This window comes from Acanthaster planci, linkage group LG16 (assembly GCF_054643075.1).
Source record: "Acanthaster planci isolate LZ-2023a linkage group LG16, COTS_SCS, whole genome shotgun sequence".
Lineage (NCBI taxonomy): Eukaryota > Metazoa > Echinodermata > Asteroidea > Valvatida > Acanthasteridae > Acanthaster > Acanthaster planci.
Window position 1 is genome coordinate 4,816,998 of NC_141792.1, and position 13,990 is coordinate 4,830,987.

The following is a 13,990-nucleotide window of genomic DNA, read 5'->3' on the forward strand; positions in this document are numbered from 1 at the left end:
TTTTTGCCACCTAAACGTCGCCCCTTCCGTCGCCCGTCGCGTCGTACCGTCGTGCGTCGTGTCGTACGTCGTGTCGTGGATCGCGTCGCCTATTACGTCGCCTGAAGCACGAGGCGACGCACGACGCGACGCGTAGTGTGCTGTCGCCCTTTGTTTCTTGTTTCTTGGGCGCCTTTACTGATTTCTTTCATTTCTACCCCCGGTACTTGAATAGTAGGGTACAGTCCACTAATTCAAGCCCCATTGAAAACAGTGTAAAATCGGCACTGTTCAGGGCCCAATAACGTGCTTACCAACATCGTTGAGATTGCTGAAAAATTATTGTCCGGTCCCTAATCTTTTGATTTATTTTCAATTTATTGTGGGCTAACTAATTACATTTTTAATTATTCCCACAAAACAAAATCACCCCTGAAAAGTGATTTTTCCGAAGTCTGATTGCAGCCATTTTTCAAGTGGCAACCCTCAACCTTCTTGGGCACTTAGGACCATTTTTCAGTTGTAGTTTTTAGCCATTCTGCTCTCATAGGATAGCTCAAAGACCCAGGCAGTTGATCCTGACAACGATTTACACAATCTCACCATTTCGGGGGCCAAACAATCTCCCTTTTTTCAGAAAAATGCTGGGCTGCTATTTTTAATGCTAATAAGCTGAGCAAAAATTCTTACTTAAATAGTGGACTGCATGCACCCAGTACATGGCATCCTCTCTTTGAGTGCCGCTGCCGCTATGGGCATGCAGAGCCTTGAACTGACAGCTTTTGAAATATTCTCCAATCGTATAGAATAGATCACGAGAAGAACTAACGCAACATCATGCCCAAAATTACTTTCATACACGGAAAAAGCTGCCAGATCGAGGCTCTGCATGCCTATGGCGGTAGCGTACAAAGAGCGAATAGGTAGCAGGTCTTGTTTCTGTTATTGTTCTTTTTCATGGTTACTTTCTAACTTTGTGTTTTCGTTAAGAGTGCAGTGAGTTGTTGAAGAAAACTCTTTTCCCTTTTTCTTTTTTTAAATCAAATGTAATCAGAAAGTGCTTCGCGACTAATCAGCATTGTGTTCAGGAAATGTATAACTTAACGTCAGCCACAACAATGTTTTAGCCTTTCCTGATCTAGTTTTGATTTTTCTAATAATTATTGTAAATCCATCCTAGAATACAATATATCAATCATTATTATGTGCTTGCAAAAATGTAACATGCAGATCTGATGAGAAATTAAGCGCGAGGCCAAACAGAGAAGAAGAAAGGACACAGTCGCAGTGATAGTACCTACAGTGTTTTATTAAGAAACACGCCGGCGGACTAATATCATTGAAAGTGTGGTGCTGATGAAGTTAACGAGGAAGACTAAATTGAAGAAAGACTGAAGACTGAATATTCTGAGGCTGGGTGGTAACTACCTCAATCCGTGGTCAAACTTGCGGTTGTACGATTGTAGACAAATTGTCTGGAGGACTGGGAGAACTAAGGTTACAAATCTGGCACAAATGGAAACTTCATCAACGGTCTTAAAAGGAAATTGGACGGACATTCGAACAAGGATCAGCCGGGTAAATTAAATAGTGACGAATTCTGGGCTTACACTAATTATGTGAGAGCACCTACATAGGCAGATTTTCTTTTTGCTCGTTTTCATATTCTTTTCGATAAAATATGACAAAAACTAATTCAATTTGATGAATGGATGAACACCCCCCCAATCAACGCCTGCAGCTCATGGCATATATTTTGGAATCGCGATGGACGGAAATGAGAGAAAACATAACAAATAATTGCTGGGAAATTAAGGAGTGACCAATTCTAAGCTTGCTTTTTCCACTTGTTTTGAGAGGGCAGTTTCAACATATTCGGATTTCCTTTTGCTTTTTTAAAAATATGACAGAAATTAATCCCAATCAATGAATCGATGAAATAAAAAAATGAAAAATCAACACCAAAGAGCGAATTGCATGTACTTTGCAAGAAAGGTGGACGGAAATGAAAGAAAACGGTAAAGGCGCCCTCTATAAACACCATGAAGCTTAGGGCGACAGCGTCGTGCGTCGTGTCGTGCGTCGTCCGTGCTTCAGGCGACGCAATGCACGACACGACGCACGACAGCACGGCGCGATAGGCGACGGAAGGGTCGACGTTTAGGCAGAAAAAAATTCAACAAGGAAGGGACCTAAGACAGCACGACGCGACGGGCGACGGCACGACGCGACACACGACAGTGTCACACGTGATCTGAGGGGAATTCGACAAAAGTGTGAAAACTGGGCACCATAAGTAAGGTGAAAAATACAGGAAATGACAAAAATGGGTCCCAATGAAAAACGAAGTGAATTTAAAAAAAAAAAAGGTTTCTACCTGGAAGTAATGTAATGACAGGCCATCTTTATGGAGGTCCGCTTAAATTATTAGTTTAAGGACGCCAACGCAAAGGAAGTCGGGCAGAAAGAGTCCAAATGTAACTGTCTCAAAATATACAGAGTTTTTATTTACTCGTCAACTTTAGGGGATTCAAAAGTCCAGGTATGGTTACAATAATTACAATTCAGATCTCTTGTTATTCCTTTACATGAAACGAAATGCCGTATTCCCCCAATTCCTCAAATTCCCCGAATGCCAGACCGGTGTCCGATCCGACCGTAGACTTGGCCTTCCAAACAGCACTCTGTGGTGCCCACACTGGAACTCATGCGCCCACCGCAGTCTTTGCGGGCATTTTAATTTGTTATACATTTCTAAGGGGCCGGGTGGCATGCCAAATAAGCTACCTTTACCCCCTTAAACACGCTTCCCTGCATCTTCCCCGCTTTGAGAACCCTCGCACTCGAGTGGTTCAGTTTCATTACATTTGAAAATCTTAAACTCTGTTCCAGGAGTGAAGAGCGTGTCATTGTAAGTTTCGACAGTATCAATCCGACCGGTGACGCCCTTGCGCGGTCCTCAATTGTAGCGCTAGCGGAGTAGACGTAACTTTCACTTTGATCGAAATTTCTAGACCACGTACCGTTCAGATTCATAACAATTCCTTGCCCTAAAGATAGGATGTAGTCATCTCACCGATGTAATAGTAACCTCAGTGGGGAATGAGAAAAGTGGTAAGAATTTGGCTTTATATTTCAGAGTTATTCAATGCGATTATTGGGATTAAAGTTAGTGAATTTCTGCAGCAAGTTTGCACGTGTTATGCACAGGTTACGTTGGAATGCCGTGTGAATTTACATGTGCATGGGTTTTCACTATATACGTGTAAAGAACATTGCTTTTCGGGATTTCTTGTGGATTGGACTGCAGTCTGAGAGTCCTGCTTCTTTTTCACACATTCTTATTTAGTTCTGTAGCCCTTTGGGCTGACTCTGATTATTATTTAGATAGCTGTGATAGGCCTAAATAACCTTGCATGAGAATTCGCCTTTTTTTTGTAATGGCGTTATTGTAGTTAAGTACTCCACGAGTATAGCAACGTGGTTTATGTTTTTACTGTTCTAGTTGACCGCATGCATGTTTGTGGATGGGAGTCACAAGGAATAAAGACCAAGAGTGACAAACCATAGACCTGTGCGTGTCCAACTTGATCCAATTCCTGCCTGAAAATCCCACTGAGAACTTACAGTCAATGAATTCAGCTCATTGACCCATTTTCCAGCAATAATTGCAAAATATTCAGCAAATCAAACAACTTCAAATCAAATAAGTAATAATACAGAAAAACTTTAAACCTACTTAGGTAATGTAATCATCAGTTCAGATAACACCTGAAATATAAGCAATTCAGAATCTGACTGCAAGGATTGCAAAATGATTTACAATGTCTGATCATGGGAACCACAGGGCTTTACTTTCTTGTTCAGTCCAGACACCTTTTTTTCCAAAGGTTAAAATTATTTTGATACCATAAATATGGAAGGCAAAACTTGAATGGGCACTGTGATGATGCCCTGTGAGCTGCTAAAGGTCGCATCCGCTGGGGGTGCACCCTCGCAAAAAGGCCCTAAATATGTCCGCCGAGCTCATTAATAAAAGTTATACACTCAAAATATTCTATATTAGAGAGTCCAGAGAGCCATGAAATTGAGGAATTGGAGAAATATGGCACTGAACCCCTGGCCCGGACTCTGGGCTTCAAATTCTGAGTAATTTGGATGCAGTTTGGTCCGAAAATGGCACTATTTGGCCGTTTTACAGAGGGATGGTTTTTCAAAATGGCTACTTTTCTGGACAGGGACATTTTCTTCATTTTAGGGGTGGTCTGCTTCTGGTGAAAATTTCTCAAAAATTCATTGGTCAACCCCCCGAAAATTGAAAGGAAAATGAAAGAAGACATTTCGTTCATCGTATTTCTGTGCAGCCTGGACACCTGTGAGAGTTGTGAGTATTTTTAAAATTATTGCAAAGTGTGGGGATTTATCATTGCAGTCTATGGGAATTTATTTGTAGTGGTGCACCCCTGGGAACCTCACAGGGTTCGCCTTATCCCAGCCATCGAGTTTCGGACAAACAACCTGACGCCTGCCTTCTGGCCTCCGGACATATTTGTCCCCGATGTAGCTTCTCATTCGCGAGAGAAATTGTTTCTGGTTTGTACTCTCCAGTGGTACCCTGCCAGGACCAAGCATCCCCGGGAGCCTGGTTCCAGACTTTTCATCACAACACAAAGCCCTTTCATCCAGCGGCAAAGGACACTAATGCCCTACGGACAGTCTCGGTCATTATCTTCGCGCATCAGGACTGGCCGACTCGGCATGACGAGATGACTCGTTCTCACGTCGGAGCCCACAGCGTTCGGGCCGCCTCCGCGTCCTGGTCATACTTCAGAGGCGTCTTCTTGGCAGATATACATTAGGCCTGTGCCGGGTACCCGCCCGTCGATTTCAAAACCCGGTTCCATTTTTCCGGGCCGAGTACCCGTAAAAAAGTAAATAAATTAGGAACAAACATTCATGCATAAAATGTCTGAAATTTCTTACTGAAGGACAGACTTCATGGAAAACCACCGTGCCGATGAAAACCCGGTCCCGTGGTCATACATGAAACTTGAATTCGGAGATCGACAGCTAATTTTGATACCCACTCCGCCCATTGTACCGCAAGTCGTTTTCCTAGTTCCGGAATTTCCTAGTTCACAAGAGCGAAAAAACCACTAAAATTCACGGGCGATAGGTCACTCGCTACGTGTGATTTTAAATATTTCTTTAAATTGAATAGTCATATAAATCTTTGCATCTAATGTCTGCTTAATCAAAATGACTTTTTTAGAGTTTCCGTTTTGGTTAATTTACCGAAACTGCAAGCTTTTCCCCCACTCTCGGATCGCGCGGCGTTACCACGCAAAGTCGTTGCGAACTCAACTACACGGGCGCAGCAGAAATGTATGTGACGTAATGGGTTCGTCAACTGTGCGGCGCGGGGAGGATAACGTCGATAGCTCACTGTACAGTTTAAAAGTCGAGTCAAACCTTACACAATTTCTACCTTTTTAATTCATTGGAATTCTTATTTTTCATCTAATTTTCTCAAAATTAAAAGATTCTCTATTAGAAAAGCAACTTTTTACAATGGTTTTGGCTGAAAATGGATTTTTCGTGTGGTTACTTTTTATTTGTGAAGACGTTTTTGTCTCGATCCCAAACCGATCCAGAACGAGGAAAGGTGTCATCATCAATTTTGTCGATCGATCCTGTGAGTCCAAATATAAAAACTTAGATTTTGAAAAAAAAATTGAAGTATATCCAAAACACAAAGTTGACTTATGACCATATTTCACTCGAATTAGAGGATTTTTTAGCTGCAGTCTTACTGAATAATTTTCGCGATCCGGAACTAGGAAAATGACTGTAGGCCTATGATGACCTATATGAACAAGAGACCGAAGGAGTTTTGTCTTTTGAGGGGGAAGCGCTGTTGACGTACACTTGCATGACTGTATTTGTAACTATCAAACCCTGTCGGCCTAAATGACTTTTGTGCGGAATAAGTAGTGCTTACTGTTTGAATTAAGAGTATTTTTGTCAAATAAAACAATATGAATGAAAATTAATTTATGTTGGGATTGACGACGAAGCGAGAGCGGACTGTGTAATATTCCTGCGGTACTGGGACTCCACGCAGCGTGCGGTAAGTAGTGATCACGCACAAATTGTGCGGTTGATCGGCCTCTTTTTATAATCAAAGCACTAAATGTGCGCTACAAACCCAAAGAGTCAGAGAACCAGTTTAGTTAAGTTTTATACCAAGAAATATTCCGTTTCAAAATTATTTTTAAATTAAAGCAACTTGAATTTCCTCAGTGATTCAGCGGAACTGTGGCTGTGGATGAGGAATTGACAAAAAAAGCAGGAATGATTTTTTCTGTATGTACTAAAGCATTTCAAATCCAAGTATTTTTTATTCGAAAAAAAGGAAATGTTGACAGGTGCAAGTCATAATACAGTCGGCCAATCAAATATCACTTGTCGAAGTGCTTATGCATTAAAATCTCGACAAATTTGAACCTCAGGGGAATGGAGTTATCCTGAAAAAGTATTTATAAAACTAAACCACTTCATCGTGGTACGTACCTTCGTGTGGCAAGACTTTCGTATCGCTTAGTCATTTAACAACGTGAAGCGCTGCTATTTTTTTCACTTGAGCTTCCTTATGTGTGGTCACATGACCTTTCTTTTTACGGTCACATGGCTGCTGCAGTGTCAGCGATTGGACTGCCTGAAGGGGACTACAATTGGGCCCGCGTTGCAATTAGGTTAGTTTCAGCGTCTTGAAAGCCAGGATTACACAGTTGCAGCTACGTTGATTTATGCAACGTGCTGGTTCTCGTGAGAAAAGAAATGAACTTGCGATGATTCCTGACCCTATATAGACTTCCGATTCTTTCAACGCCGTTTGAAGCATTTTGGTGGCGGTTTTTTGAATCAGAAACTTCGAAATAAGTGGATGTAAATGTGTGGACATTGTTCGAGTTACGGTGGTATTTTTGTACATAAAACTTTAAGCCTTTTAACCCGTGACGTACATAGCACTGATCTGATCCGCACGTGACACGACCAGCGCTCACCATTTGTGCACGCCACATGCGCTCCGCGTGTCCGTAGTCATGCAGCATCCGGGAAATTTCCTTTGAGCGTCTGCAGGTGTGTATATAATGTAGGTGGTTTGCAGCTCTGTTCTGTTTTCTGACGTTTCCCGTGAAGATTTGTTTTTCTGTTTCATACACCAACAAAAAATTTGCAAACTGAAGGTAACAATTTCGTTTGATAAAAAGGTAGGAGAGATTAATTCCGACGTTTAGAACAATGTTCTGCTTGCTTCCTACGTACCAAAAAGAGCCGTGTTTCGGGCACATGACGCACCGGGTTGTGCGCAATGCCATTTGTTATTAAGCGATCTCTTTTCCGGGTACCCGATGTTAACAAAAAACGGGTACCCAGTTCTAAAAATACCCGCAAATGCACACCCCTAGCAAATGCACACCCCTAATATACATGTATGCCAGGCGGCTTCCTGGAGATCCCTCTCCACCTTCACCGAGTGCTACCTGAAGGATGTCCTGCGGAGCGAGACGGCTCACGGCGCAGCGACCTTGCGCTCGGCAGTTGGGACAGAATCCAGCGCCGCCCTAATGTAGGGCGTAATAACGCCCTAATTTAGGGCGTATTAATGCCCCGTTAAGGCGTTACAACCTTATATCCATGTTATTTCTGTACATCAGGACTACCCATATGATGCAAGATACGGGTGGAGAGAACCCCCCGCCTTTGTGTTGTTTGATTGGAATCTCAGGAATTCTTTACAGACTTCTATGGGGGATGTATTAGGTTAAATCCTACTAAATCCTACACTATTCGAATTGCCACTGGACTTTTGGTTAAGTAATGTATTGCTGTGACAGAATAAAATAACAGTGAACCTGACTTTCAAGTTTATGAATCTGGCTTTAATTAAAAACCTTTGCAAGCTAATGACCATCAGGACGGCCTTTAGTTCAACACTGGCTTAACATTTATGTTTCACATTCTTGTGAAAACCCCGATTGCAAGAATATCATGATTTGTTTTGCACGAAAGGAGGAAATAAAAGAATTTTCACTGCTCGAAAAGGCTACTGCATATTGTAACGAAAACCTTTTTTTGATGTTCAGTTAGAATTCCTTTCTTTCTTTTCGCTTGTGGCTCATTGCATACAGAGAATTTTGCATGTTCTTTTCTTAAGCAGGACTCTTCTGTTATGTTGAATAAGCTCGAGCAGAGCTCAGTGTGTGGTCCGTAGATCAGAGTCATTTACATTTGAATTATTTTGTATCACCAGAGAAGGCGGGGGTCACTCCCTTACATTCCTTCTATTGAAAACTGAGTAGGGCACTCTGTATAAAAACTAGAGCCCACTATTGTCTGTCGAGGGTTTGCGACTGGGTGCTGGTAAAGGCAGCATGCTGTTTTGATTTGTTTCTGTTGCATATATATGAATGCCACTACTGAAACACATGGATATCCTGACAAATTCTTTAATTGTTTTTCTAATCTTCATGCATTTGTGCCCCGTGCCTCATCTCAGCCGTGCCTGTAGTTCCTGTAATTCTGTTATTATTGTCTAATTTACTGCTTGTGCTGTATAACTGTAGATGCAGTAATGAGTATTAACCAAACTGTTTAAAGATGGCACTTGATTCAGTTATTTGCTGGGTAGAGCCGCGAGCTAATTAGATTGTTAATTACAGCCGAGAAACTTGTTGGGCTGATTCAACTGTACAGTTACAGTTCCTGTAAGTTAGCCATGTATAAATATGATATATTGGATATTTATTTTATACATTTATTCCTTGCAAAACCATATCTTGAGCCAGTCAAAATGAGATTTGCCGAGATAGTGCATCAAATCCTAATTGATTTAAGTAATTTAAGTTGAGGTTGTTGCAGCACTGAAACAATTATCTTGAAAGTTGACACACTTCATTACTCTTCAAATTCATTGATGAATATTTTGTGTTAAATGTAACTTGGCCAGAAAAAACAGAAACATGGGAATATGGTGGTAATTTTCAGGGTTTTACGCTAAGAGGAAGAGGAAGTCGGTTGACCGGTGGTGACAGAAGGGTTGGACTGCGGCGGCGGGACGCAGAAACTTGCCGAGTCAGCCACAGGCCACAGAAGCCGACTACAACGCAAGAAACAGAAGCAACATGGTGGCGGGACATTGAGGCTCTCATCACCTCATTTATATTGTAATTAAAAACAATGTAATGTAAGAAATTATCCTTATTTTTTGTTCTTTTATAAATAAATGTAAATATTGTACAGGCAAAACAAATTTCCAGCAACAGGTGTGTGTATATTCGTGTCTCAGCTACCAAAGGTCTGTCCCTAAGTGTAGTACAACTCTTGGGGTGTGACAATCAGACATATCCATATACAGAAAAAGGGGAGGTTCTTTTATCTCCCGGAGCTTGTGAAAACTGTCCCTCTCTTTTATATATGGGACCGTGAAAAAGCTATCTTCAAGTTTGTGTCTCTCTGTGAACTGATATTTCCTGAGTAACACCGCGCACCAACTGGCAGAGGCTCTGAAAAGGCACATTAATCATACTGAGACTTATTTCTTTCTGCAGATCTGGCAAGCCGACCAGCTGCAATTGCATGGGCTTGCTGCAGAAAATTAGCCTGCTGAGCCACAGCATCCTCACCCCAATCACTCGCTGTGTTACCAAGTAAAGGATCAAGGGGAATGAATGGCTCTCTGCCAAACATATATGCCAACGTCTGTTACACCGTGAGGTGTAGAGTTACAGACAAAGATCAAATGTGGGAGCACCTCTGGCCAGTTCTTCCGATCACTTAGTTCAACAGATTAGACGGCATACCTCCCCAAGGGACATGTCTTCCTCCTGTAAGGAAGATAGGTCTGAATGTCAATAGGCAGGCAGGATTGAACTTGCCGCCCTGTCAGGACTTTGTTTTTGCCCTTACCTCATTTGCACACAAAGATTCAGGAGTGTCTAGTTGAACAACACGCATATAATGCAGGATTTCTACTGGGTTATTCTCTGATGCATTATGTGGATTTCGACTCAGTGCATCTGCACATTTATTGTATCTACCAGACTTGTATCGAATTTCGAGGTCAAAGGCTGCAAGCTGTGCTACCCACCCCACCGCTGCTCAGTGGCCCCCAATTTTCCCCCAATGTAGGCCTAAATACATTTTGAAAATAGTTCGCGTTACCCGCTGCTTCATGTGACTCGGACCGGCCAACTGACCCCGGCAAGCTCGGTGGTCGAGTGGTTAAGACGTCTGCACTAGTAAGCAGGAGGTCGTGGGTTCGAGTCCCCTCGAGTAAACTTGTGACTTTTTTCGCAAGCACTGATCATACAGTAGTTATTAATATGTACGTTGGGTGAGGGCAAAACCCGTTATATAAATTAACATCTCCCCAACGCAAAAATACATCTTGAAAATTCCCGAATCATGTTGGGATACTTGATGTGATTCTGTACTGCCTTTATGCCCATCACGTTCAAGCTGCCACTTCCGCTTGAAACAGTTTCCCACATCATGGCCTGCGCGGCTGCAAAAGGTACACCATTTGTCTGATTCCGGAGGTATGAAAGACTTTTTTCCATGGTGGTAGTCAGTCGGTCAAGGCGGTCATTAGTGGTAGCTTGTTGCTGCATCATGGCAGCCTGTTGCTGTATCAGTTTATCCAAAGCGGAAGTGAGGGCCTTCTGGCTTTCAACCAAATTTTACAAGACCTTTGTATTTGCTGTATCTTAAGTTGCTTACAACCCTATGAAGTCCTAGTTCAGTAGGCTCAGTTGACCAGGCCTGTTCAAGCCCCACTTTGTTGAAAGAGGGTTTACATGTGTCAGCATCTTGGAACAGCTTGAGGGCAAGGTTTCTGACTTCAAAGAATGATGACTCTGAGTGATCAACAACTAACCTACGCAATTCTCTTCGTACAGCAGAATCAGTGGCTCCACGGACAAACTGTTCCTTTAAGGCTCCTCTCTGAGTTGAGCCAAGGCTCCGTTTTCTTTTGGATCAGTAGCTACAGCCTCCATCCTATTATACAATCGGATAATTGACCTACAGAAGTCTGTCAAGCTCTGACCCAGGCTTCGAATTAGAAAAATAATCTACATGCACCAGTGCATGCAATCTAAAACGTTTAGGTGCACCTTCCAAAACTTACATGCACTATGAACTTACATGTACGTATGTCAAAAAATTAAAAAAGTATATGATGTACAGTACATTTAGGTTACATGTACACTGAATTGCAAGTTTACCTCATGCAAGCTGTACATGTACATGCACCCGACTACTGTTTCCGCTCACTGAAAACATTTACCTGGTGTATAATAACGTGTCAACTTGAATAACAACAAACTATCACTTACCTTTAATACTGGCACTGCAACGCCCGACTGTGGACAGTGGGCAATCAGCAGTCATGATCCTCATCACTAGGTTCCCCATGAGTAGAGGAGCCTGACTGCCATGATGGGCAGGGAGACTGTGGACATGGAAGAGACTGCTCAACATCATTGGGCTCCCCGGGCTTGAACTGTCTGGTTTTCAGTCCATAGGGTTAAGTGTTCAGTCTGCGCTTGATCTTGCCCCGGTCGGTTCGTATGTTCTGAAGTCCAGTCCACTAAGCTTGATTGTCAGCAGATCCGCCATTGATTGTGTTGTGAGATGAGTGCGCTGATCATTCATGGTAACATTCATGTGACTGAATCCACGTTCAAGTTCAGAGGTGTGAGCTGGCAAAACCAGAATAATCCTGATGATGGGCAAAATGTGGTTGAACCTCAGCTGATATTCCTCATCCTGGAGCACTGTTGACCACATACTGATGGGGTTCAGGAATGGGTTCTGAAGAGAGTGACTTGCTAACCTTTTGCTGTTGCTTCTTTTCTGACTCCATTTCTAAGCGGCGTTTCCTCATCAAGTGCACTTTTAGCTCAACCCATTGTAGCTGGCATTGCATTAGATTAACTTGTCTGTTCTCTAAAAGTCCACTGAAATGAGAGTACAAGTCCTGTATGTATTCTATCCCATACTCTGCAAGGGCTTCTGGTGATTCTGGCCAGTTTGCAGGGTTTATTATGGCTGCTGTAGCCTTCATGACTCGATGAGACAACAAGGGCTCAAATCTCTTAAAGATGTTGTTGATGGTTCCTTCCATTATCTTTGTGGCCTGACGAACAACCTTTTGTTTCACACGGGCTGCACCTTTGCATGCTGATGATCCGTTTTCCTTGTCACTGCAACATGGAGTTGCATTTTGCCTGGTGCTTCTGGGCTGAGTGGTTTCTAGCTCTAGAGACCTGAATTTGGTAAGATTTTGTGCATCATCAAACCCATTTATCAAAATGTTGTTCAGTTGTGTGGGTACAAACACCTTCTGTAGCTGTTGTTTTACTGCACAGGTTTTCTCCATGACAACATCTATTGTGGTGGTATTTCTTTGCAGAACCAAAGACAGGGCCATGTATGTAAGCATGAAGCTCATGAAGTTGATAAACTCCAAAGATTTCAGAGTGTTCAATAGTTTTGTTACTGTAAACCGATCTGTGCTGTCACCGGTTTGACTGAGATCCTCTGGGTGCACAATCACTGCTGGCCAGTTGTGTGAGAATGATGTCAGTGCACGGTGATGATGAGCGAACCACCTTGTCCCAACCAGCTTTACAGGTCTTCGTACATAAATTTTCAGTGTCTTCCCCGTAGTTTGAAGGGTATTCCATTTTGCTCTGGATCGTTTGTATAGCCTGTAGACAGACTGAAGGGTGGATTCCAATTTGGCAACAGAAGGGACCTCCTTGTTTACATCTTTATTGCCAACTCTAGACGATGGGCACAGCAGTGCACAGGTACAATGTGTGGGGCTTCCTTTGCCAACCTTGTAGCTACACCAGACAGTGCACCCAAATTGACCGAAGCACCACCAAAACAGCAGTAGACAACGTTGTGTGTCCAATCTCTCGGCTTCAGTTTCTCAGTCATTGTTTCTTTGAGTGCTTCTGTCACATGTTCTGCATCAGTATTTAGAGCAGAATGCAGTGTGATGAACTGTGTGACTGGCCGACTTTCCTATATAAGCATAGTCACATAGATAATTTCCTACTCAGTGTTACTTTTATCGGTACTGCCATCGGCTAGAATGCTTATGAAGGAATCTTCCTTGATGTGGGATGCGTTTTTCGCCAGTAAATCTTCTGCAATACATTTGATGAATTTATGACACGCTTTGTCATTCAGGTACGTTTCATACTCACTTTTGGACTGGGTGCCAAAGTTTGTTACCTGCAGTTCCATTAGATCCTTAAAATCTGTGTAAGGTTTCCCAGCTTGAGCTATGTAAAAACCTGTCCTGAAATATTTCTTCATTCTTTGCACTACCCCATCTCCTAATTTTAAGAGTTGCTTCTCCGTTGATCGGTCCTTTCTCTCCAAAGTTGATACTTTCTTGGCATCACTGGCCTTTATATGCACTTCACTCAGTTTGTGAGCTTTAACGTTGGACCAGCGCAAAGACTTGCATCCTCCCTCATGAAAAACATTTTTTCCTCTGATTTGTCATATGTCTGGCAATATGTGCAAAGCATGGATTTATGAACACTGTCCTACACAAGCCAATCATTGTCGGTTTTCCAGCTTGTTTAGAAGGAATATTTTTAGCGGAACTCGACGAATAGTGTTGTTCAACATTACATGTAACATTAGGCCTACTGTCGGAACTGGGATCATCAGGGCTTGGCCTACTGCCGGAACTGGGATCATCAGGGCTTGGCAAGATTTCAGAAGGTGGCGGCGTGGTGCTGTTGTCGGGTCCCGAATGTCCAGGGGGAAGTTTAGGTTCAGCCTCAGGTCCGTCAGAGTTATTGGGGCCGGATTGGCATTCGCCTCTTTTGGGTGCTTTTCCGGAGCTCCAGAAAGTTAACAGCGTTTGTTTTGGCATTGTAGTTCATGTAGTTGTAGAACTGTCAAAACGCAACCGTAG

The 13,990-nt window shown here is 42.7% G+C and overlaps 1 pseudogene; it reads right to left on the reverse strand.

The window, feature by feature from the left end:
• Nucleotides 1-11,387: 11,387 nt before the first annotated feature.
• Nucleotides 11,388-12,993, reverse strand: LOC147796419 (uncharacterized; annotated as a pseudogene).
• Nucleotides 12,994-13,990: the final 997 nt, after the last annotated feature.